Below are 25,210 nucleotides of genomic sequence, written 5' to 3' on the forward strand. Positions count from 1 at the left end.
TCTACCCCTGTGACTGAGGCACTATCTACCCCAGTGACTGAGGCACTATCTACCCCTGTGACTGAGGCACTATCTACCCCAGTGACTGAGGCACTATCTACCCCTGTGACTGAGGCACTATCTACCCCTGTGACTGAGGCACTATCTACCCCAGTGACTGAGGCACTATCTACCCCAGTGACTGAGGCACTATCTATCATATGAAACGGCACTGTATGGCAGTGTGCTTTGATCCACCCTGGTTCTTGGTGCTGGCAGGTAAGTATCTCACCTCTGATATCACTTGCTGTGCTGATGGTCTTAGAATACCTGGCGCAAACGTATCGCCTGATGAAGAGGTGGACGCACACCGCACGTAATGATGATGTTTACGTAGCTGAGCGATTAGTTCCTACGGTGCCAGCATTGCCCTGATTGAGTCTCCGAGGCGTTATTACATACGGGACCGACGGGTGGTCTTCAGCATACCGGCGCCGGAATCCCGACTGCCGGCACACGACATCTTTTCTCCCTCTTGGGGGTCCACGACGCGGTATGGGAGCATCGTGGTTGTGGTATGGGAGTAACACAGGCGTGGTAAGGGAGTGTAGGTGGCATGGTATTATAGTGTAGCAGGCGTGGTATGGGAGTATAGCAGGCGTGGTATGGCAGTGTAGCAGGCGTGGTATGGGAGTGACACAGGCGTGGTAAGGAAGTGTAGGTAGCGTGGTATGGCAGTGTAGCAGGCGTGGTATGGGAGTATAGCAGGCGTGATATGGCTGTGTAGCAGGCGTGGTATGGGAGTGTAGCAGGCGTGGTATGGCAGTGTAGCAGGCGTGGTATGGGAGTGTAGCGGGTGTGATATGGGAGTGTTGCAGGCGTGCTATGGGAGTGTAGCAGGCGTGGTATGGGAGCATTGCAGGCGTGGTATGGGAGCGTTTCAGGTGTGGTATGGGAGTATAGAAGGCGTGGTATGGGAGTGTGGCAGGTGTGGTATGGGAGTGTAGCAGGCGTGGTATGGGAGTATAGCAGGCGTGGTATGGCACTGTAGCAGGCGTGATATGGGAGTGTAGCGGGTGTGATATGGGAGTGTTGCAGGCGTGGTAATGTAGTATAGCAGGCGTGGTATGGGAGTGTAGCAGGCATGGTATGGGAGCGTTGCAGGTGTGGTATGGGAGTGACACAGGCGTGGTATGGGAGTGACACAGGTGTGGTATGGGAATGTAGCAGGCATGGTATGGGAGTGTAGCAGGCATGGTATGGTAGTGTAGCAGGCGTGGTATGGGAGTGTGGCAGGTGTGGTATGGGAGTGTAGCAGGCATGGTATGGAAGTATAGCAGGCGTGGTATGGCAGTGTAGCAGGCGTGGTATGGGAGTGTAGCGGGTGTGATATGGGAGTGTTGCAGGTGTGGTAATGGAGTATAGCAGGCGTGGTATGGGAGTGTAGCAGGCATGGTATGGGAGCGTTGCAGGTATGGTATGGGAGTGACACAGGCGTGGTCTGATAGTGTAGCAGGTGTGGTATGGGAGCGTGGCAGGCGTGGTATGGGAGTGTTGCAGGCGTGCTATGGGAGTGTAGCAGGCGTGGTATGGGAGCATTGCAGGCGTGGTATGGGAGTATGGCAGGCGTGGTATGGGAGTGTAGCAGGTGTGGTATGGGAGTATAGCAGGCGTGGTATGGGAGTGTAGCAGGTGTGGTATGGGAGTATAGCAGGCGTGGTATGGGAGTGTAGCAGGTGTGGTATGGGAGTATAGCAGGCATGGTATGGCACTGTAGCAGGCGTGGTATGGGAGTGTAGTGGGTGTGATATGGGAGTGTTGCAGGTGTGGTAACGGAGTATAGCAGGCGTGGTATGGGAGTGTAGCAGGCATGGTATGGGAGCGTTGCAGGTGTGGTATGGGAGTGACACAGGCGTGGTATGGGAATGTAGCAGGCATGGTATGGGAGTGTAGCAGGTGTGGTATGATAGTGTAGCAGGTGTGGTATGGGAGCATTGCAGGCGTGGAACGGGAGTATAGCAGACGTGGTATGGGAGTGTAGCAGGCATGGTATGGGAGTAAAGCAGGCGTGGTATGGCAGTGTAGCAGGCGTGGTATGGGAGTGTAGTGGGTGTGATATGGGAGTGTTGCAGGTGTGGTAATGGAGTATAGCAGGCGTGGTATGGGAGTGTAGCAGGCATGATATGGGAGCGTTGCAGGTGTGGTATGGGAGTGACACAGGCGTGGTATGGGAGTGTAGCAGGTGTGGTATGGGAACGTTGCAGGCGTGGTATGGGAGTGTTGCAGGCATGCTATGGGAGTGTAGCAGGCGTGGTATGGGAGCATTGCAGGCGTGGTATGGGAGTATGGCAGGCGTGGTATGGGAGTGTAGCAGGTGTGGTATGGGAGTATAGCAGGCGTGATATGGGAGTGTAGCAGGTGTGGTATGGTAGTGTAGCAGGCGTGGTATGGGAGTATAGCAGGCGTGGTATGGCACTTTAGCAGGCGTGGTATGGGAGTGTAGCGGGTGTGAAATGGGAGTGTTGCAGGTGTGGTAACGGAGTATAGCAGGCGTGGTATGGGAGTGTAGCAGGCATGGTATGGGAGCGTTGCAGGTGTGGTATGGGAGTGACACAGGCGTGGTATGGGAGTGACACAGGCATGGTATGGGAATGTAGCAGGCATGGTATGGGAGTGTAGCAGGCGTGGTATGATAGTGTAGCAGGCGTGGTATGGGAGCATTGCAGGCGTGGAATGGGAGTTTAGCAGACGTGGTATGGGAGTGTAGCAGGCATGGTATGGGAGCGTTGCAGGTGTGGTATGGGAGTGACACAGGCGTGGTATGGGAGTGACACAGGCATGGTATGGGAATGTAGCAGGCATGGTATGGGAGTGTAGCAGGCGTGGTATGATAGTGTAGCAGGCGTGGTACGGGAGCATTGCAGGCGTGGAATGGGAGTATAGCAGACGTGGTATGGGAGTGTAGCAGGCATGGTATGGGAGTAAAGCAGGAGTGGTATGGCAGTGTAGCAGGCGTGGTATGGGAGTGTAGCGGGTGTGATATGGGAGTGTTGCAGGTGTGGTAACGGAGTATAGCAGGCGTGGTATGGGAGTGTAGCAGGCATGGTATGGGAGTGACACAGGCGTAGTATAGGAGTGTAGCGGGCGTGGTATGATAGTGTAGCAGGCTTGGTATGGGAGCGTTGCAGGTGTGGTATGGGAGTGACACAGGTGTGGTATAGGAGTGTAGCGGGTGTGGTATGATAGTGTAGCAGGCTTGGTATGGGAGCATTGCAGGCGTGGTATGGGAGTGACGCAGGTGTGGTATGGGAGTGTAGCAGCATGGTATTGGAACATTGCAGGCGTGGTAAGAGAGTATAGCAGACGTGGTATGGGAATGTAGCTGGCATGGTATGATGATGTTTACGTAGCTGAGCGATTATTTCCTACGGTGCCAGCATTGCCCTGATTGAGTCTCCGAGGCGTTATTACATACGGGACCGACGGGTGGTCTTCAGCATACCGGCGCCGGATTCCCGACTGCCAGCATACGACAGCTTTTGTCCCTCTTGGGGGTCCACGACGCGGTATGGGAGCATCGTGGTTGTGGTATGGGAGTGACACAGGCGTGGTAAGGGAGTGTAGCAGGCGTGGTATGGGAGCATTGCAGGCGTGGAATGGGAGTATAGCAGACGTGGTATGGGAGTGTAGCAGGCATGGTATGGGAGTATAGCAGGCGTGGTATGGCAGTGTAGCAGGCGTGGTATGGGAGTGTAGCGGGTGTGATATGGGAGTGTTGCAGGTGAGGTAACGGAGTATAGCAGGCGTGGTATGGGAGTGTAGCTGGCATGGTATGGGAGCGTTGCAGGTGTGGTATTGGAGTGACACAGGCGCGGTATGGGAGTGTAGCGGGCGTGGTATAATAGTGTAGCAGGCTTGGTATGGGAGCGTTGCTGGCGCGGTAAGGGAGTGTAGTAGGCGTGATATGGGAATGTAGCTGGCATGGTATGGGAGTGTAGCAGGCGTGGTATGATAGTGTAGCAGGCGTGGTATGGGAGCATTGCAGGCATGGAATAGGAGTATAGCAGGCGTGGTATGGCAGTGTAGCAGGCGTGGTATGGGAGTGTAGCGGGTGTGATATGGGAGTGTTGCAGGTGTGGTAATAGAGTATAGCAGGCGTGGTATGGGAGTGTAGCAGGCATGATATGGGAGCGTTGCAGGTGTGGTATGGGAGTGACACAGGCGTGGTATGATAGTGTAGCAGACGTGGTATGGGAGCGTTGCAGGTGTGGTATGGGAGTGTTGCAGCCGTGCTATGGGAGTGTAGCAGGCGTGGTATGGGAGCATTGCAGGCGTGGTATGGGAGTATCGCAGGTGTGGTATGGGAGTGTAGCAGGTGTGGTATGGGAGTATAGCAGGCGTGATATGGGAGTGTAGCAGGTGTGGTATGGGAGTGTAGCAGGCGTGGTATGGGAGTATAGCAGGCGTGGTATGGCACTTTAGCAGGCGTGGTATGGGAGTGTAGCGGGTGTGATATGGGAGTGTTGCAGGTGTGGTAACGGAGTATAGCAGGCGTGGTATGGGAGTGTAGCAGGCATGATATGGGAGCGTTGCAGGGGTGGTATGGGAGTGACACAGGCGTGGTATGATAGTGTAGCAGACGTGGTATGGGAGCGTTGCAGGTGTGGTATGGGAGTGTTGCAGCCGTGCTATGGGAGTGTAGCAGGCGTGGTATGGGAGCATTGCAGGCGTGGTATGGGAGTATCGCAGGTGTGGTATGGGAGTGTAGCAGGTGTGGTATGGGAGTATAGCAGGCGTGATATGGGAGTGTAGCAGGTGTGGTATGGTAGTGTAGCAGGCGTGGTATGGGAGTATAGCAGGCGTGGTATGGCACTTTAGCAGGCGTGGTATGAAAGTGTAGCGGGTGTGATATGGGAGTGTTGCAGGTGTGGTAACGGAGTATAGCAGGCGTGGTATGGGAGTGTAGCAGGCATGGTATGGGAGCGTTGCAGGTGTGGTATGGGAGTGACACAGGCGTGGTATGGGAGTGACACAGGCATGGTATGGGAATGTAGCAGGCATGGTATGGGAGTGTAGCAGGCGTGGTATGATAGTGTAGCAGGCGTGGTACGGGAGCATTGCAGGCGTGGAATGGGAGTATAGCAGACGTGGTATGGGAGTGTAGCAGGCATGGTATGGGAGTAAAACAGGAGTGGTATGGCAGTGTAGCAGGCGTGGTATGGGAGTGTAGCGGGTGTGATATGGGAGTGTTGCAGGTGTGGTATGGGAGTGTAGCAGGCATGGTATGGGAGTGACACAGGCGTGGTATAGGAGTGTAGCGGGCGTGGTATGATAGTGTAGCAGGCTTGGTATGGGAGCGTTGCAGGTGTGGTATGGGAGTGACACAGGTGTGGTATAGGAGTGTAGCGGGTGTGGTATGATAGTGTAGCAGGCTTGGTATGGGAGCATTGCAGGCGTGGTATGGGAGTGACGCAGGTGTGGTATGGGAGTGTAGCAGCATGGTATTGGAACATCGCAGGTGTGGTAAGGGAGTATAGCAGACGTGGTATGGGAATGTAGCTGGCATGGTATGATGATGTTTACGTAGCTGAGCGATTATTTCCTACGGTGCCAGCATTGCCCTGATTGAGTCTCCGAGGCGTTATTACATACGGGACCGACGGGTGGTCTTCAGCATACCGGCGCCGGATTCCCGACTGCCAGCATACGACAGCTTTTCTCCCTCTTGGGGGTCCACGACGCGGTATGGGAGCATCGTGGTTGTGGTATGGGAGTGACACAGGCGTGGTAAGGGAGTGTAGCAGGCGTGGTATGGGAGCATTGCAGGCGTGGAATGGGAGTATAGCAGACGTGGTATGGGAGTGTAGCAGGCATGGTATGGGAGTATAGCAGACGTGGTATGGCAGTGTAGCAGGCGTGGTATGGGAGTGTAGCGGGTGTGATATGGGAGTGTTGCAGGTGAGGTAACGGAGTATAGCAGGCGTGGTATGGGAGTGTAGCTGGCATGGTATGGGAACGTTGCAGGTGTGGTATTGGAGTGACACAGGCGTGGTATGGGAGTGTAGCGGGCGTGGTATGATAGTGTAGCAGGCTTGGTATGGGAGCGTTGCAGGCGTGGTATGGGAGTGACACAGGTGTGGTATGGGAGTGTAGCAGCATGGTATTGGAGCATTGCAGGCGCGGTAAGGGAGTGTAGCAGGCGTGGTATGGGAATGTAGCTGGCATGGTATGGGAGTGTAGCAGGCGTGGTATGATAGTGTAGCAGGCGTGGTATGGGAGCATTGCAGGCATGGAATAGGAGTATAGCAGGCGTGGTATGGCAGTGTAGCAGGCGTGGTATGGGAGTGTAGCGGGTGTGATAAGGGAGTGTTGCAGGTGTGGTAATAGAGTATAGCAGGCGTGGTATGGGAGTGTAGCAGGCATGATATGGGAGCGTTGCAGGTGTGGTATGGGAGTGACACAGGCATGGTATGATAGTGTAGCAGACGTGGTATGGGAGCGTTGCAGGTGTGGTATGGGAGTGTTGCAGCCGTGCTATGGGAGTGTAGCAGGCGTGGTATGGGAGCATTGCAGGCGTGGTATGGGAGTATCGCAGGTGTGGTATGGGAGTGTAGCAGGTGTGGTATGGGAGTATAGCAGGCGTGATATGGGAGTGTAGCAGGTGTGGTATGGGAGTGTAGCAGGCGTGGTATGGGAGTATAGCAGGCGTGATATGGCACTTTAGCAGGCGTGGTATGGGAGTGTAGCGGGTGTGATATGGGAGTGTTGCAGGTGTGGTAACGGAGTATAGCAGGCGTGGTATGGGAGTGTAGCAGGCATGGTATGGGAGCGTTGCAGGTGTGGTATGGGAGTGACACAGGCGTGGTATGGGAGTGACACAGGCGTGGTATGGGAATGTAGCAGGCATGGTATGGGAGTGTAGCAGGCGTGGTATGATAGTGTAGCAGGCGTGGTATGGGAGCATTGCAGGCGTGGAATGGGAGTATAGCAGACGTGGTATGGGAGTGTAGCAGTCATGGTATGGGAGTATAGCAGGCATGGTATGGCAGTGTAGCAGGCGTGGTATGGGAGTGTAGCGGGTATAATATGGGAGTGTTGCAGGTGTGGTAACGGAGTATAGCAGGCGTGGTATGGGAGTGTAGCTGGCATGGTATGGGAGCGTTGCAGGTGTGGTATTGGAGTGACACAGGCGTGGTATGGGAGTGTAGCGGGCGTGGTATGATAGTGTAGCAGGCTTGGTATGGGAGCGTTGCAGGCGTGGTATGGGAGTGACACAGGTGTGGTATGGGAGTGTAGCAGCATGGTATTGGAGCATTGCAGGCGCGGTAAGGGAGTGTAGCAGGCGTGGTATGGGAATGTAGCTGGCATGGTATGGGAGTGTAGCAGGTGTGGTATGATAGTGTAGCAGGCGTGGTATGGGAGCGTTGCAGGCATGGAATAGGAGTATAGCAGGCGTGGTATGGGAGTGTAGCAGGCGTGGAATGGGAGTATAGCAGGCGTGGTATGGGAGTGTAGCAGGCGTGGTATGGGAGTGTAGCAGGCATGGTATGGGAGTGTAGCAGGCATGGTATGGGAGCGTTGCAGGTGTGGTATGGAGTATAGCAAGCATGGCATGGGAGTGTAGCGGGCGTGGTGTGGGCGTGCAGCGGGGTGTGGTATGGGAGCATTGCAGGCGTGGTATGGGAGTGCTGCAGTTGTGGTATGGGAGTGTAGTGGGCGTGGTATGGGAGTGTTGTGGGTGTGGTTTGGGAGTGTTGCAGGTGTGGTATGGGAGTGTAGCGGGCGTGGTATGGGAGTGTTGCAGTTGTGGTATGGGAGTGTAGTGTAGTGGGTGTGGTATAGGGAGATGGTGCGGGAGAGGGTGCAGGAGAAGGTGTGGGAGAGGGTGCGGGAGGGGGTGCAGGATGGTGTTGGGGGCTGGAACTGTTTATTTAAAAAAAACTAAAAAACAGCAGCAGGCATATATTAGCACGCCATCAGGGCGCACGCACACACACACACACACACACACACACACACACACCCACATACACACACACACACACACACACACACACACACACCCACATACACACACACACACACACACACACACACAAACACGTGAACCCGCACTTCTCATATTAGTTGGGTTTTGTTCCATAATACAGTACACACTGGGTGCCCGGCCCGCCTGATACGTACCCCCTATCTGTCTGCTACAGAATAACACTGATTATTATTATTATTATTATTATTATTATTATTATTATTATTATTATTATTATTATTAGTGAATGTGACCAGTTGTTGTTGTTGTTGATGCAGCATCAGTCATGAGAGGGAATGCTCCCATTTATTGAACTTGCAACTTATATTACATTATATACAATATAATACAATAAATAATATATCACATCATGATACATAATATAACATAAACTAAATGCAATTATCAAAGTAAAGAAATATGTACAAAAAAACAAAACTTCATATATTACCCCACTATTTATACATTTACACAAACTGAGCAAAGCTTTTTACATCTATACAGAACCTGCTCCATAAAATAACTATATTAAAAAAATCTACGGGATGTGGAAGGATAGAAAAAGTTCCAGCTAGACCTCGAAAAGGATTTCGCCCACCCACTCAAGGGGGTTTCAGGTGGCCCCACCAATAGGACCACCCGCCAGCACCCACCCTTTCCATCTCTTCCAGCTCTCTACTTTCTTGGCAGCATTCTCCAGACGAGATGTAGTCAGGTGACTGGTGTCTATATGCTTACCGTCAGGATCTCGACCGCTGGTGACCCGACCCCAACCCCTCCAGACTCCTCACCCTACTTAGAGTGGCAGAATCGCCATTGTCAAAACAAATACCTAGAATCTTTATCTGAGCACTCGCCCAGATGGGAAATTCTTCCCTTCCTCCCCCATCCAGAAAGCTTCACATTTCTCTTAGTTTACCCTAGAGCACGAGGCTACAGAGTATTCTCTTCCACACCATGTGCCGCTGATGACAGAACCACTGTGACATCATCTGCGTAAGCCATCACCAGTGGCTCAAGTAGAAAAAAATGTCTTACGGGTACTGTGCGCGCCAAAAAATGGGTGTGGCCAAAATGCCACATGGGGCGTGGCCAATGGAAATGGGGGCATGATACACATATGGGGGGAGGGGCAGATACACATATGACCCCAATAGTGCCAGATACACATTGCCCCACAGTGCCAGATACGCAAAGGCCCCCAGAGTGCCAGATATACTTTGCCTCACAGTGCCAGATATACATTGCCCCCCAGTGCCAGATACAGAAATGCCCCCAGTGCCAGATACAGAAATGTCCCCAGTGCCAGATACACATGTCCCCCCAGTGCCAGATACACATGTCCCCCCAGTGTCAGATATGCCCCCATCACCAGGTATACATGCCCCCCAGTGCCAGATATGCCCCCAGTGCCAGGAATACATGAAGCACCCCCGTCCCCCCGTCCTGCTCACCGATGCTGCTCCTCTCCTGTGTGCGTCTGTGTGAGGGGAGGAGAGCGCAGCCTGCGCCTCTCCTTCCCCTCAGTCTCCGGCGGGTGCGGGTGGCTCAGTTCAATTCAGCGCCGATCCGTGAGCCAATCAAAGCTCGCGGTCCGGCAGCCTTGGCTGCCGGTCCGCGAGCTCTGATTGGCTCACGGGCGGCGCTGAATTGAACGAAGACACCGAGGGGCAGGAGAGCCGCAGGTTGCGCTCTCCTTCCCTCACATCAGCGGCGGTGCGGCGGGGATCAGCAGAGGGAGGGAGGGAGGGACGAGGAGCGGTGGCCCGTAGGTGTGGGTACGGCGTACCCACGGCTAAATTCTTAAGGGTACGCCGTACCCACCCATACCCGCCCACTTGCACCGCTGGCCATCACCTTAAAAGGGAACTCCCGGCCCAGCTGCACCCCTCCCACCATACCATTCTCTACCCTTCTTATGAAGGGGTCAGTCACAAATACATACAAAGGGTGCAGGAGAGGGTGCGGGAGAGGGTGTAGGAGAGGGTGCGGGAAGGGGTGAGGGAGAGGGTGTGGGAGGGGGTGCAGGAGAGGGTGCGGGAGAGGGTGTAGGAGAGGGTGCGGGAAGGGGTGAGGGAGAGGGTGTGGGAGGGGGTGCAGGAGAGAGTGTAGGAGAGGGTGCGGGAAGGGGTGAGGGAGAGGGTGTGGGAGGGGGTGCAGGAGAGGGTGCGGGAGAGGGTGTAGGAGAGGGTGCGGGAAGGGGTGAGGGAGAGGGTGTGGGAGGGGGTGCAGGAGAGGGTGCGGGAGAGGGTGTAGGAGAGGGTGCGGGAAGGGGTGAGGGAGAGGGTGTGGGAGGGGGTGCAGGAGAGGGTGCGGGAGGGGGTGTGGGAGGGGTTGCGGGAAGGGGTGAGGGAGAGGGTGCGGGAGGGGGTGCCGGAGAGGGTGCGGCAGGGGGTCTGGGAGGGGGTGTGGGAAGGGGTGCGGGAGGGGGTGCCGGAGAGGGTGTGGGAGGGGGTGCAGGAGAGGGTGCGGGAGGGGGTGTGGGAGGGGGTGCGGGAAGGGGGAAGGGAGAGGGTGCGGGAGGGGGTGCCGGAGAAGGTGCGGGAGGGGGTGTGGGAAGGGGTGTGGGAGGGGGTGTGGGAAGGGGTGCGGGAGGGGGTGCCGGAGAGGGTGTGGGAGGGGTTGCAGGAGAGGGTGCGGGAGGCGGTGCGGGAGAGGGTGCGGGAGGGGGTACAGGAGGGGGTGCCGGAGAGGGTGTGGAAGGGGTTGCAGGAGAGGGTGCGGGAGGCGGTGCGGGAGAAGGTGCGGGAGGGGGTACAGGAGAGGGTGCGGGAGGCGGTGAGGGAGAGGGTGCGGGAGGGGGTGCCGGAGAGGGTGTGGGAGGGGGTGCAGGAGAGGGTGCGGGAAGGGGTGAGGGAGAAGGTGTGGGAGGGGGTGCCGGAGAGGGTGCGGGAGGGGGTGCGGGAGGGGGTGTGGGAAGGGGTGCGGGAGGGGGTGCCGGAGAGGGTGTGGGAGGGGTTGCAGGAGAGGGTGCGGGAGGCGGTGCGGGAGAAGGTGTGGGAGAGGGTACAGGAGAGGGTGCGGGAGGGGGTGTGGTAGGGGGTGCGGGAAGGGGTGAGGGAGAGGGTGCGGGAGGGGGTGCCGGAGAAGGCGCGGGAGGGGGTGTGGGAAGGGGTGTGGGAAGGGGTGAGGGAGAGGGTGCGGGAGGGGGTGCCGGAGAGGGTGCGGCAGGGGGTGTGGGAGGGGGTGTGGGAAGGGTGCGGGAGGGGGTGCCGGAGAGGGTGTGGGAGGGGGTGCAGGAGAGGGTGCGGGAGGGGGTGTGGGAGAGGGTGCGGGAAGGGGTGAGGGAGAGGGTGCGGGAGGGGGTGCCGGAGAAGGTGCGGGAGGGGGTGTGGGAAGGGGTGTGGGAAGGGGTGCGGGAGGGGGTGCCGGAGAGGGTGTGGGAGGGGTTGCAGGAGAGGGTGCGGGAGGGGGTACAGGAGAGGGTGCGGGAGGCGGTGAGGGAGAGGGTGCGGGAGGGGGTGCCGGAGAGGGTGTGGGAGGGGGTGCGGGAGAGGGTGCGGGAGGGGGTGTGGGAGGGGGTGCAAGAAGGGGTGAGGGAGAGGGTGCGGGAGGGGGTGCCGGAGAGGGTGCGGGAGGGGGTGTGGGAAGGGGTGCGGAAGGGGGTGCCGGAGAGGGTGTGGGAGGGGTTGCAGGAGAGGGTGCGGGAGGCGGTGCGGGAGAGGGTGCGGGAGGGGGTACAGGAGAGGGTGCGGGAGGCGGTGAGGGAGAGGGTGCGGGAGGTAGTGCCGGAGAGGGTGTGGGAGGTGGTGCAGGAGAGGGTGCGGGAGGGGGTGTGGGAGGGGGTGCGGGAAGGGGTGAGGGAGAGGGTGCGGGAGGGGGTGCGGGAGGGGGTGTGGGAAGGGGTGCGGGAGGGGGTGCCGGAGAGGGTGTGGGAGGGGTTGCAGGAGAGGGTGCGGGAGGCGGTGCGGGAGAGGATGCGGGAGGGGGTACGGGAGAGGGTGCGGGAGGCGGTGAGGGAGAGGGTGCGGGAGGGGTGTGGGAAGGGGTGCGGGAGGGGGTGCCGGAGAGGGTGTGGGAGGGGGTGCAGGAGAGGGTGCGGGAGGGGGTGTGGGAGGGGGTGTGGGAGGGAGTGCGGGAGGGGGTGCCGGAGAGGGTGTGGGAGGGGGTGCAGGAGAGGGTGCGGGAGGTGGTGCGGGAGAGGGTGTGAGAAGGGGTGCGGGAGAGGGTGCGGGAGAGGGTGCGGGAGGGGGTGCCAGAGAGGGTGTGGGAGGGGATGCCGGAGAGGGTGTGGGAGGCGGTGCGGGAGAGGGTGCGGGAGGCGGTGCGGGAGAGGGTGTGGGAGGGGGTGCAGGAGAGGGTGCGGGAGGTGGTGCGGGAGAGGGTGTGGGAGGGGGTGCCGGAGAGGGTGCGGGAGGGGGTGCCAGAGAGGGTGTGGGAGAGGGTGCGGGAGGGGGTGCCGTAGAGGGTGTAGGAGGCGGTGCGGGAGAGGGTGCGGGAGGGGGTGCCGGAGTGGGTGCCGGAGTGGGTGTGGGAGGCGGTGCGGGAGAGGGTGTGGGAGGCGGTGCGGGAGGGGGTGTGGGAGGCGGTGCGGGAGAGGGTGCGGGAGGGGGTGCCGGAGAGGATGTGGGAGGGGGTGCGGGACAGTGCTGGGAGCTGGAGCAGTTTATTAAACAAAAAACACCTGCAAGCATATATTAGCACGCCATCAGGTGGCTGTTACAGACATACACTACACTTACTCAGCGGTTACTGCCTGGCTGTCAGTGTCTGCGGGGATCACCATTATTAGTGTCACACAAACACTGCACAGTACGCACACACACACACACACACACACACACACACACACACACACTGCACAGTGTTCAACTGCACACACACTGCACAGTGTACAACTGCACACACAGACTGCACAGTACACAACAGCACACACACACACTGCACAGCATACAACTGCACCCACATACACAGACACACACACACACACACACACACACTGCACAGTGTCCAACTGCACACACACAGTTCACAACTGCACACACACACTGCACAGTGTCCAACTGCACACATACACTGCACAGTGTACAACTGCACACACACACTGCACAGTACACAACAGCACACACACACACACACACACTGCACAGCATACAAGTGCACACACACACACGTGAACCCACACTTCACATATTAGTTGGGTTTTGTTACATAATACAGTACACACTGGGTGCCCGGCCCGCCTGATACGTACCCCCTATCTGTCTGCTACAAAATAACACTGATTATTATTATTATTATTATTATTATTATTATTATTATTTAAGGTGACCAGTTGTTGCTGTTGCGGGGCCCAGGGAACAACCCTGACGGACTCCAGAGCTCAGTAAACTAATGGGAAAAAAAATTTGGTTCCCGTATAGTACCGGAGCCAAGAGCTGGGGCACACTTTTGTTGAAAATGGAATGATGTGTTCTGTTTAAGATATAACTTTTATTTTTCAACCTTCTTAAAATAATAGCTATGAGGCAAAAAGAGGAGAAATTCTAACAATTAAAGATAATATTATTAATCTAAATACACATCACATGATGTAATTACAGTTTGGCGTAATGGCTCTATGAACGAAAATATGTGTGTGTGTCTCCAATAATGAAAATTGTGTAAATCTTATCTGTTTGTATGAAGTCTTCTTCCTGAAATTATAACAGTATAACATATAGTAAAAATATACCAGGAAGAAAAATCTACAGTATGAAATGTACCAGGCTCCACCCTAATTCCTGACTGTATCAGGATTTACAAAAAGAAGGGGAAAGATAGAAGATTGTGATTCCAGGTCCTGTGTCCTAGGTTTGGATAAAAATACCTGCAGTACCCGGTATTCCCTGGTGGTCTCCCAACCAGGTACTGACCTGGCCCACAGTGCTTGGCTTCCAAGATCAGACGAGGTTGGGCATACTCAGTATGGTTTGACCGCAGGTAGATATACTGTATCACACACCTGATGACACCAGGAACTTTGTATCCTAAACTCTGAGAGAATTCCCAAATTTTCTTGTAGAAATCCAAAGTCTCTTGTGATGTTATAAATGCTCCCGAATCTAGAGAAACAGTGATGTCTGGTATTCTCTGATAGTCTCCCAGACTTGAAACTAATGAGGTCTACTTGGTCTCGGCTTCAAAAAAGATCTGTTGAAGTGCCACCTCTTTTCTGTAGTAAGCCTTGGGTAGATGAATCCCATGTGATAATAGCTGGAAGTCCTATAGAAACCAAGGCAATCGCGGGCTCTGATGTCAAGGTATCAGATGGGGCTCCCCAGGTTTGTGGAAGTCCTGAAGGAATGATGGTGTAGCCCTGCTGTGAAATGGGTGTGGTGTGAAGGTAAAAAGGAAGGAAGAAATAGAAAAAAGTGACAGAAAGAGAATGAGGGAGAAAAAAAGGGGATCAGGTTTGGTAGCACACCACTTCTGCTTTTTGATCATCTGCCTGGGCAGCGAATGAAAAAATGAGAGGGTGGTGAGGAACGACACTGATACGGAAGAAAGCTAGAGGAACACTTCTACTGTCCTGTTTTATAACATGATGGTGCTCTGTTAACAAATTGTATTGCAGAGCCACCCAAATTGTTTAAACAGAATGAGAGGGTGTTCCAGAAATCTATTATGATTTGGAAAGTGTTGCTTTAAAAGAAATTGACACAGAAGGGGGCTAGGCAGCACAATCCTGTGTACACAGAAGGTGGCTAGGCAGCAAAATCCTGTGTACACAGAAGGCGGCTAGGCAGCACAATCCTGTGTACACAGAAGGCGGCTAGGCAGCACAATCCTGTGCACACAGAAGGCGGCTAGGCAGCACAATCCTGTGTACACACAAGGCGGCTAGGCAGCACAATCCTGTGTACACACAAGGCGGCTAGGCAGCACAATCCTGTGTACACAGAAGGTGGCTAGGCAGCAAAATCCTGTGCACACACAAGGCGGCTAGGCAGCACAATCCTGTGTACACAGAAGGCGGCTAGGCAGCACAATCCTGTGTACACAGAAGGCGGCTAGGCAGCACAATCCTGTGCACACAGAAGGCGGCTAGGCAGCACAATCCTGTGTACACAGAAGGCGGCTAGGCAGCACAATCCTGTGCACACACAAGGCGGCTAGGCAGCACAATCCTGTGTACACAGAAGGCGGCTAGGCAGCACAATCCTGTGTACACAGAAGGCGGCTAGGCAGCACAATCCTGTGCACACAGAAGGCGGCTAGGCAGCACAATCCTGTGTACACAGAAGGCGGCTAGGCAGCACAATCCTGTGCACACACAAGGCGGCTAGGCAGCACAATCCTGTGTACACAGAAGGCGGCTTGGCAGCACAATCCTGCACACACACAAGGCGGCTAAGCAGCCCAATCCTGTGTACACAGAAGGCGGCTAGACAGCACAATCCCATGTACACAGAAGGCGGCTAGGCAGCACAATCCTGTGCACACACAAGGCGGCTAGGCAGCACAATCCTGTGTACACAGAAGGCGGCTAGACAGCACAATCCCATGTACACAGAAGGCGGCAAGGCAGCACAATCCTGCGCATGCACAAGGCGGCTAGGCAGCACAATCCTGCGCACACACAAGGTAGCTAGGCAGCAAAATCCTGTGTGTACACAGAAGGCGGCTAGGAAGCCCAATCCTGTGTACACAGAAGGCGGCTAGGCAGCACAATCCTGTGCACACACAAGGCGGCTAGGCAGCACAATCCTGTGTACACAGAAGGCGGCTAGACAGCACAATCCCATGTACACAGAAGGCGGCTAGACAGCACAATCCCATGTACACAGAAGGCGGCTAGGCAGCACAATCCTGTGTGTACACAGAAGGCGGCTAGGAAGCCCAATCCTGTGTACACAGAAGGCGGCTAGGCAGCCCAATCCTGTGCACACACAAGGCGGCTAGGCAGCACAATCCTGTGTACACAGAAGGCGGCTAGGCAGCCCAATCCTGTGCACACACAAGGCGGCTAGGCAGCACAATCCTGTGTACACAGAAGGCGGCTAGGCAGCCCAATCCTGTGCACACACAAGGCGGCTAGGCAGCCCAATCCTGTGTACACAGAAGGCGGCTAGGCAGCCCAATCCTGTGCACACACAAGGCGGCTAGGCAGCCCAATCCTGTGTACACAGAAGGTGGCTAGGCAGCCCAATCCTGTGCACACACAAGGCGGCTAGGCAGCCCAATCCTGTGCACACAGAAGGCGGCTAGGCATCCCAATACTGTGTACACACAAGGCGGCTAGGCAGCCCAATCCTGTGTACACAGAAGGCGGCTAGGCAGCACAATCCCATGTACACAGAAGGCGGCTAGGCAGCACAATCCTGCGCACGCACAAGGCGGCTAGGCAGCACAATCCTGCGCACACACAACGCGGCTAAGCAGCCCAATCCTGTGTACACAGGCGGCTAGGCAGCACAATCCCATGTACACAGAAGGTGGCTAGGCAGCACAATCCTGCGCACGCACAAGGCGGCTAGGCAGCACAATCCTGCACACACACAAGGCGGCTAGGCAGCACAATTCTGCGCACGCACAAGGCGGCTAGGCAGCACAATCCTGCGCACACACAAGGTAGCTAGGCAGCACAACCCTGCGTACACACAAGGCGGATAGGCAGCACAATCCTGCACACACACAAGGCGGCTAGGCAGCACAATCCTGCGCACGCACAAGGCGGCTAGGCAGCACATTCCTGCACGCACACAAGGCGGCTAAGCAGCCCAATCCTGTGTACACAGAAGGCGGCTAGGCAGCACAATCCTGCGCACGCACAAGGCGGCTAGGCAGCACATTCCTGCATGCACACAAGGCGGCTAAGCAGCCCAATCCTGTGTACACAGAAGGCAGCTAGGCAGCACAATCCTGCACACACACAAGGCGGCTAAGCAGCCCAATCCTGTGTACACAGAAGGCGGCTAGGCAGCACAATCCCATGTACACAGAAGGCGGCTAGGCAGCACAATCCTGCGCATGCACAAGGCGGCTAGGCAGCACAATCCTGCGCACACACAAGGCAACTAGGCAGCAAAATACTGCACACACACAAGGCGGCTAGACAGCCCAATCCTGTGTACACAGAAGGCAGTTAGGCAGCACAATCCCATGTACACAGTAGGCAGATAGGCAGCACAATCCTGTGTACACACAAGGCGGCTAGGCAGCCCAATCCTGTGCACACACAAGGCGGCTAGGCAGCCCAATCCTGTGTACACAGAAGGCGGCTAGGCAGCCCAATCCTGTGTACACACAATGCGGCTAGGCAGCACAATCCTGTGTACACAGAAGGTGGCTATGCAGCACAATCACATCAACACAGAAGGCAGCTAGGCAGCACAATCCTGCGCACACACAAGGCGGCTAGGCAGCACAATCCAGCGCACACCCAAGGCAGCTAAGCTGCCCCATCCTGTGTACACCGAAGGCGGCTAGGCAGCACAATCCTGTGTACACAGAAGGTGGCTAGGCAGCCCAATCCTGCACACGAATAGGCGGCTTGGCAGCACAATCCTGTGTACACAGAAGGCGGCTAGGCAGCCCAATCCTGCACACGAATAGGCGGCTTGGCAGCACAATCCTGTGTACACACAAGGCGGCTAGGCAGCACAATCCTGTGTACACAGAAGGTGGCTAGGCAGCACAATCCTGTGTACACAGAAGGCGGCTTAGTAGCACAATCCTGCACACGCACAAGGCAGCTAGGCAGCACAATCCTGTGTACACACAAGGCGGCTAGGCAGCCCAATCCTGTGTACACAGAAGGTGGCTAGGCAGCCCAATCCTGTGCACACACAAGGCGGCTAGGCAGCACAATCCTGTGTACACAGAAGGCGGCTAGGCAGCCCAATCCTGTGTAAACACAAGGTGGCTAGGCAGCACAATCCTGTGTACACAGAAGGCGGCTAGGCAGCATAATCCCATGTACACAGAAGGCAGCTAGGCAGCACAATCCTGCACACACACAAGGCGGCTAGGCAGCACAATCCTGCGCACACACATGGCGGATAAGCAGCCCAATCCTGTGTACACAGAAGGCGGCTAGACAGCACAATCCCATGTACACAGAAGGAGGCTAGGCAGCACAATCCTGCGCATGCACAAGGCGGCTAGGCAGCACAATTCTGCGCATGCACACAAGGCAGCTAGGCAGCACAATCCTGTGTACACAGAAGGCGGCTTGGCAGCACAATCCTGCACACGCACAAGGCAGCTTGGCAGCACAATCCCGTGTACACACAAGGCGGCTAGGCAGCACAATCCTGTGTACACAAAAGGTGGCTAGGCAGCACAATCCTGTGTACACAGAAGGCGGTTAGGCAGCACAATCCTGTGTACACAGAAGGCGGCTTGGCAGCACAATCCTGCACACGCACAAGGCAGCTAGGCAGCACAATCCTGTGTACACACAAGGCGGCTAGGCAGCCCAATCCTGTGTACACAGAAGGTGGCTAGGCAGCCCAATCCTGTGCACACACAAGGCGGCTAGGCAGCACAATCCTGCGCACACACAACGCAGCTAAGCAGCCCAATCCTGTGTACACAGGCGGCTAGGCAGCACAATCCCATGTACACAGAAGGTGGCTAGGCAGCACAATCCTGCGCACGCACAAGGCGGCTAGGCAGCACAATCCTGCACACACACAAGGCGGCTAGGCAGCACAATTCTGCGCACGCACAAGGCGGCTAGGCAGCACAATCCTGCGCACACACAAGGTAGCTAGGCAGCACAACCCTGCGTACACACAAGGCGGATAGACAGCACAATCCTGCACACACAGAAGGCGGCTAGGCAGCACAATCCTGCGCACGCACAAGGCGGCTAGGCAGCACATTCCTGCACGCACACAAGGCGGCTAAGCAGCCCAATCCTGTGTACACAGAAGGCGGCTAGGCAGCACAATCCTGCGCACGCACAAGGCGGCTAGGCAGCACATTCCTGCATGCACACAAGGCGGCTAAGCAGCCCAATCCTGTGTACACAGAAGGCAGCTAGGCAGCACAAGCCTGCACACACACAAGGCGGCTAAGCAGCCCAATCCTGTGTACACAGAAGGCGGCTAGGCAGCACAATCCCATGTACACAGAAGGCGGCTAGGCAGCACAATCCTGCGCATGCACAAGGCGGCTAGGCAGCACAATCCTGCGCACACACAAGGCAACTAGGCAGCAAAATACTGCACACACACAAGGCGGCTAGACAGCCCAATCCTGTGTACACAGAAGGCAGTTAGGCAGCACAATCCCATGTACACAGTAGGCAGATAGGCAGCACAATCCTGTGTACACACAAGGCGGCTAGGCAGCCCAATCCTGTGCACACACAAGGCGGCTAGGCAGCCCAATCCTGTGTACACAGAAGGCGGCTAGGCAGCCCAATCCTGTGTACACACAATGCGGCTAGGCAGCACAATCCTGTGTACACAGAAGGTGGCTATGCAGCACAATCACATCAACACAGAAGGCAGCTAGGCAGCACAATCCTGCGCACACACAAGGCGGCTAGGCAGCACAATCCTGCGCACACCCAAGGCAGCTAAGCTGCCCCATCCTGTGTACACCGAAGGCGGCTAGGCAGCACAATCCTGTGTACACAGAAGGCGGCTAGGCAGCCCAATCCTGCACACGAATAGGCGGCTTGGCAGCACAATCCTGTGTACACAGAAGGCGGCTAGGCAGCCCAATCCTGCACACGAATAGGCGGCTTGGCAGCACAATCCTGTGTACACACAAGGCGGCTAGGCAGCACAATCCTGTGTACACAGAAGATGGCTAGGCAGCACAATCCTGTGTACACAGAAGGCGGCTTAGTAGCACAATCCTGCACACGCACAAGGCAGCTAGGCAGCACAATCCTGTGTACACACAAGGCGGCTAGGCAGCCCAATCCTGTGTACACAGAAGGTGGCTAGGCAGCCCAATCCTGTGCACACACAAGGCGGCTAGGCAGCACAATCCTGTGTACACAGAAGGCGGCTAGGCAGCCCAATCCTGTGTAAACACAAGGTGGCTAGGCAGCACAATCCTGTGTACACAGAAGGCGGCTAGGCAGCATAATCCCATGTACACAGAAGGCAGCTAGGCAGCACAATCCTGCACACACACAAGGCGGCTAGGCAGCACAATCCTGCGCACACACATGGCGGATAAGCAGCCCAATCCTGTGTACACAGAAGGCGGCTAGACAGCACAATCCCATGTACACAGAAGGAGGCTAGGCAGCACAATCCTGCGCATGCACAAGGCGGCTAGGCAGCACAATCCTGCGCGCACACACAAGGCAGCTAGGCAGCACAATCCTGTGTACACAGAAGGCGGCTTGTCAGCACAATCCTGCACACGCACAAGGCAGCTAGGCAGCACAATTCTGTGTACACACAAGGCGGCTAGGCAGCCCAATCCTGTGTACACAGAAGGCGGCTAAGCAGCCCAATCCTGTGTACACAGAAGGCGGCTAGGCAGCACAATCCCATGAACACAGAAGGCAGCTAGGCAGCACAATCCTGCGCATGCACAAGGCGGCTAGGCAGCACAATCCTGCGCACACACAGGGCGACTAGGCAGCAAAATACTGCACACACACAAGGCGGCTAGGCAGCACAATCCTGTGTACACAGAAGGCGGCTATGCAGCCCAATCCTGTGCACACACAAGGCGGCTAGGCAGCCCAATCCTGTGTACACACAAGGCGGCTAGGCAGCCCAATCCTGTGTACACACAATGCGGCTAGGCAGCACAATCCTGTGTACACAGAAGGCGGCTATGCAGCACAATCCCATCTACACAGAAGGCAGCACAATCCTGCGCACACACAAGGAGGCTAAGCTGCCCAATCCTGTGTACACAGAAGGCGGCTAGGCACCACAATCCCATGTACACCGAAGGCGGCTAGGCAGCCCAATCCTGCACACGCACAAGGCGGCTTGGCAGCACAATCCTGTGTACACAGAAGGAGGCTAGGCAGCACAATCCTGCACACGCACAAGGCAGCTTGGCAGCACAATCCCGTGTACACACAAGGCGGCTAGGCAGCACAATCCTGTGTACACAGAAGGTGGCTAGGCAGCACAATCCTGTGTACACAGAAGGCGGTTAGGCAGCACAATCCTGTGTACACAGAAGGCGGCTTGGCAGCACAATCCTGCACACGCACAAGGCAGCTAGGCAGCACAATCCTGTGTACACACAAGGCGGCTAGGCAGCCCAATCCTGTGTACACAGAAGGTGGCTAGGCAGCCCAATCCTGTGCACACACAAGGCGGCTAGGCAGCACAATCCTGTGTACACAGAAGGCGGCTAGGCAGCCCAATCCTGTGTAAACACAAGGTGGCTAGGCAGCACAATCCTGTGTACACAGAAGGCGGCTAGGCAGCACAATCCCATGTACACAGAAGGCAGCTAGGCAGCACAATCCTGCGCAAACACAAGGCGGATAAGCAGCCCAATCCTGTGTACACAGAAGGCGGCTAGACAGCACAATCCCATGTACACAGAAGAAGGCTAGGCAGCACAATCCTGCGCATGCACAAGGCGGCTTGGCAGCACAATCCTGCGCACACACAAGGCAGCTAGGCAGCACAATCCTGTGTACACAGAAGGCGGCTTGGCAGCACAATCCTGCAGACGCACAAGGCAGCTAGGCAGCACAATCCTGTGTACACAGAAGGCGGCTAGGCAGCACAATCCTGTGTAGACACAAGGTGGCTAGGCAGCACAATCCTGTGTACACAGAAGGCGGCTAGGCAGCACAATCCTGCACACACACAAGGCGGCTAGGCAGCACAATCCTGCGCACACACAAGGCGGATAAGCAGCCCAATCCTGTGTACACAGAAGGCGGCTAGACAGCACAATCCCATGTAGACAGAAGGAGGCTAGGCAGCACAATCCTGCGCACACACAAGGCGGCTAGGCAGCCCAATCCTGTGTACACAGAAGGAGGCTAGGCAGCACAATCCTGCGCACACACAACGCGGCTAGGCAGCCCAATCCTTTGCACACACAAGGTGGCTAGGAAGCCCAATCCTGTGTAACAGAAGGCGGCTAGGCAGCCCAATCCTGCGCGCACACACAAGGCAGCCCAATCCTGCGCACACACAAGGCAGCCCAATCCTGTGTACACACAAGGCGGCTAGGCAGCCCAATCCTGTGTACACAGAAGGCGGCTAGGCAGCCCAATACTGTGTACACAGAAGGCGGCTATGCAGCACAATCCCATGTACACAGAAGGCGGCTAGGCAGCACAATCCTGCGCACACGCAAGGCGGCTAGGCAGCACAATCCTGCACACACCCAAGGCAGGTAAGCAGCACAATCCTGTGTACACAGAAGGCGGCTAGGCAGCACAATCCTGCGCACGCACAAGGCGGCTAGGCAGCACAATCCTGCGCACACACAAGGCAGCTAGGCAGCACAATCCTGCACACACACAAGGCAGCTAGGCAGCCCAATCCTGTGTACATAGAAGGCGGCTAGGCAGCACAATCCCATGTACACAGAAGGCGGCTAGGCAGCACAATCCTGTGTACACAGAAGGCGGCAGGCAGCACAATCCCATGTACACAGAAGGCGGCTAGGCAGCACAATCCTGTGTACACAGAAGGCAGCTAGGCAGCACAATCCTGCACACACACAAGGCGGCTAGGCAGCCCAATCCTGTGTACACAGAAGGCGGGCCCAATCCTGTGTACACAGAAGGCGGCTAGGCAGCACAATCCCGTGTACACCGAAGGCGACTAGGCAGCACAATCCTGTGTACACAGAAGGCGGCTAGGCAGCACAATCCTGTGTACACAGAAGGCGGCTAGGCAGCACAATCCTGCACACGCACAAGGCGGCTTAGCAGCACAATCCCGTGTACACACAAGGTGGCTAGGCAGCACAATCCTGTGTACACAGAAGGCGGCTAGGCAGCACAATCCTGTGTACACAGAAGGCGGCTAGGCAGCACAATCCTGTGTACACAGAAGGGGGCTAGGCAGCACAATCCTGCACATGCACAAGGCGGCTAGGCAGCACATTCCCCTGTACACACAAGGCGGCTAGGCAGCCCAATCCTGTGTAAACAGAAGGCGGCTAGGCAGCCGATTCCTGTGTACACAGAAGGCAGCTAGGCAGCACAATCCTGTGTACACAGAAGGTGGCTAGGCAGCACAATCCTGCACACGCACTAGGCAGCCAAATCCTGTGTACACAAAAGGTGGCTAGGCAGCACAATCCTGCACAAGGCGGCTAGGCAGCACAATCCGGTGTACACAGAAGGAGGCTAGGCAGCCCAATCCTGCGTACGTACAAGGCGGCTAGGCAGCACAATCCAGTGTACACAGAAGGAGGCTAGGCAGCCCAATCCTGCGCACGCACAAGGCGGCTAGGCAGCACAATCCTGTGTACACAGAAGGAGGCAAGGCAGCACAATCCTGCGCACGCACAAGGCGGCTAGGCAGCACAATCCTGCGCACACACAAGGCGGCTAGGCAGCCCAATCCTGTGTACACAGAAGGCGGCAAGGCAGCACAATCCTGCACATGCACAAGGCGGCTAGGCAGCACAATCCTGTGCACACACAAGGTAGCTAGGCAGCACAATCCTGTGTACACACAAGGCGGCTAGGCAGCACAATCCTGTGTGTACACAGAAGGCGGCTAGGAAGCCCAATCCTGTGTGTACACAGAAGGCGGCTAGGCAGCCCAATCCTGTGTACACAGAAGGCGGCTAGACAGCACAATCCCATGTACACAGAAGGTTGCAAGGCAGCACAATCCTGCGCATGCACAAGGCGGCTAGGCAGCACAATCCTGCGAACACACAAGGTAGCTAGGCAGCACAATCCTGTGTACACACAAGGCGGCTAGGCAGCACAATCCTGTGTGTACACAGAAGGCGGCTAGGAAGCCTAATCCTGTGTACACAGAAGGCGGCTAGGCAGCACAATCCTGCACACACACAAGGCGGCTAAGCAGCCCAATCCTGTGTACACAGAAGGCGGCTAGACAGCACAATCCCATGGACACAGAAGGCGGCTAGGCAGCACAATCCTGTGCACACACAAGGCGGCTAGGCAGCACAATCCTGTGTACACAGAAGGCGGCTAGGCAGCACAATCCTGTGTACACAGAAGGCGGCTAGACAGCACAATCCCATGTACACAGAAGGCGGCAAGGCAGCACAATCCTGCGCATGCACAAGGCGGCTAGGCAGCACAATCCTGCGCACACACAAGGTAGCTAGGCAGAACAATCCTGTGTACACACAAGGCGGCTAGGCAGCACAATCCTGCGCACACACAAGGTAGCTAGGCAGCACAATCCTGTGTACACACAAGGCGGCTAGGCAGCACAATCCTGTGTGTACACAGAAGGCGGCTAGGAAGGCCAATCCTGTGTACACAGAAGGCGGCTAGGCAGCCCAATCCTGTGTACACAGAAGGCAGCTAAGAAGCCCAATCCTGTGTACACAGAAGGCGGCTAGGCAGCACAATCCCATGTACACAGAAGGCGGCTAGGCAGCCCAATGCTGTGTACACACAAGGTGGCTAGGCAGCACAATCCTGTGTACACAGAAGGCGGCTAGCAGCCCAATCCTGTGCACACACAAGGCGGCTAGGCAGCCCAATACTGTGTACACACAAGGCGGCTAGGCAGCCCAATCCTGTGCACACACAAGGCGGCTAGGCAGCACAATCCTGCGCACACACAACGCGGCTAAGCAGCCCAATCCTGTGTACACAGAAGGCGGCTAGGCAGCACAATCCTGCGCACGCACAAGGCGGCTAGGCAGCACAATCCTGCACACACACAAGGCAGCTAGGCAGCACAATCCTGCGTACACACAAGGCGACTAGGCAGCACAATCCTGCACACACACAAGGCGGCTAGGCAGCACAATCCTGCGCACGCACAAGGCGGCTAGGCAGCACAATCCTGCGCACACACAAGGTTGCTAGGCAGCACAATCCTGCGTACACACAAGGCGGCTAGGCAGCACAATCCTGCATACACACAAGGCGGCTAGGCAGCACAATCCTGCGCACGCACAAGGCGGCTAGGCAGCACATTCCTGCACGCACACAAGGCGGCTAAGCAGCCCAATCCTGTGTACACACAATGCGGCTAGGCAGCACACTCCTGTGTACACAGAAGGCAGCTAGGCAGCACAATCCCATGTACACAGAAGGCAGCTAGGCAGCACAATCCTGCGCACACAGAAGGCGGCTAGGCAGCCCAATCC

General features: G+C 56.3%; 1 protein-coding gene and 1 pseudogene across 1 annotated transcript in view; one reads left to right on the plus strand and one right to left on the minus strand.

Moving 5' to 3' along the window:
- Positions 1–25,210, plus strand: part of LOC134928679 (amiloride-sensitive amine oxidase [copper-containing]-like) — a 199,419-nt gene that overhangs the window by 28,242 nt on the left and 145,967 nt on the right. The gene's annotated exons all lie outside the window — the stretch shown is intronic.
- LOC134930069 (5S ribosomal RNA) lies at positions 13,815–13,932 on the minus strand (annotated as a pseudogene).

The sequence above is a fragment of the Pseudophryne corroboree genome, chromosome 5 (genome assembly GCF_028390025.1).
Source record: "Pseudophryne corroboree isolate aPseCor3 chromosome 5, aPseCor3.hap2, whole genome shotgun sequence".
NCBI lineage: Eukaryota > Metazoa > Chordata > Amphibia > Anura > Myobatrachidae > Pseudophryne > Pseudophryne corroboree.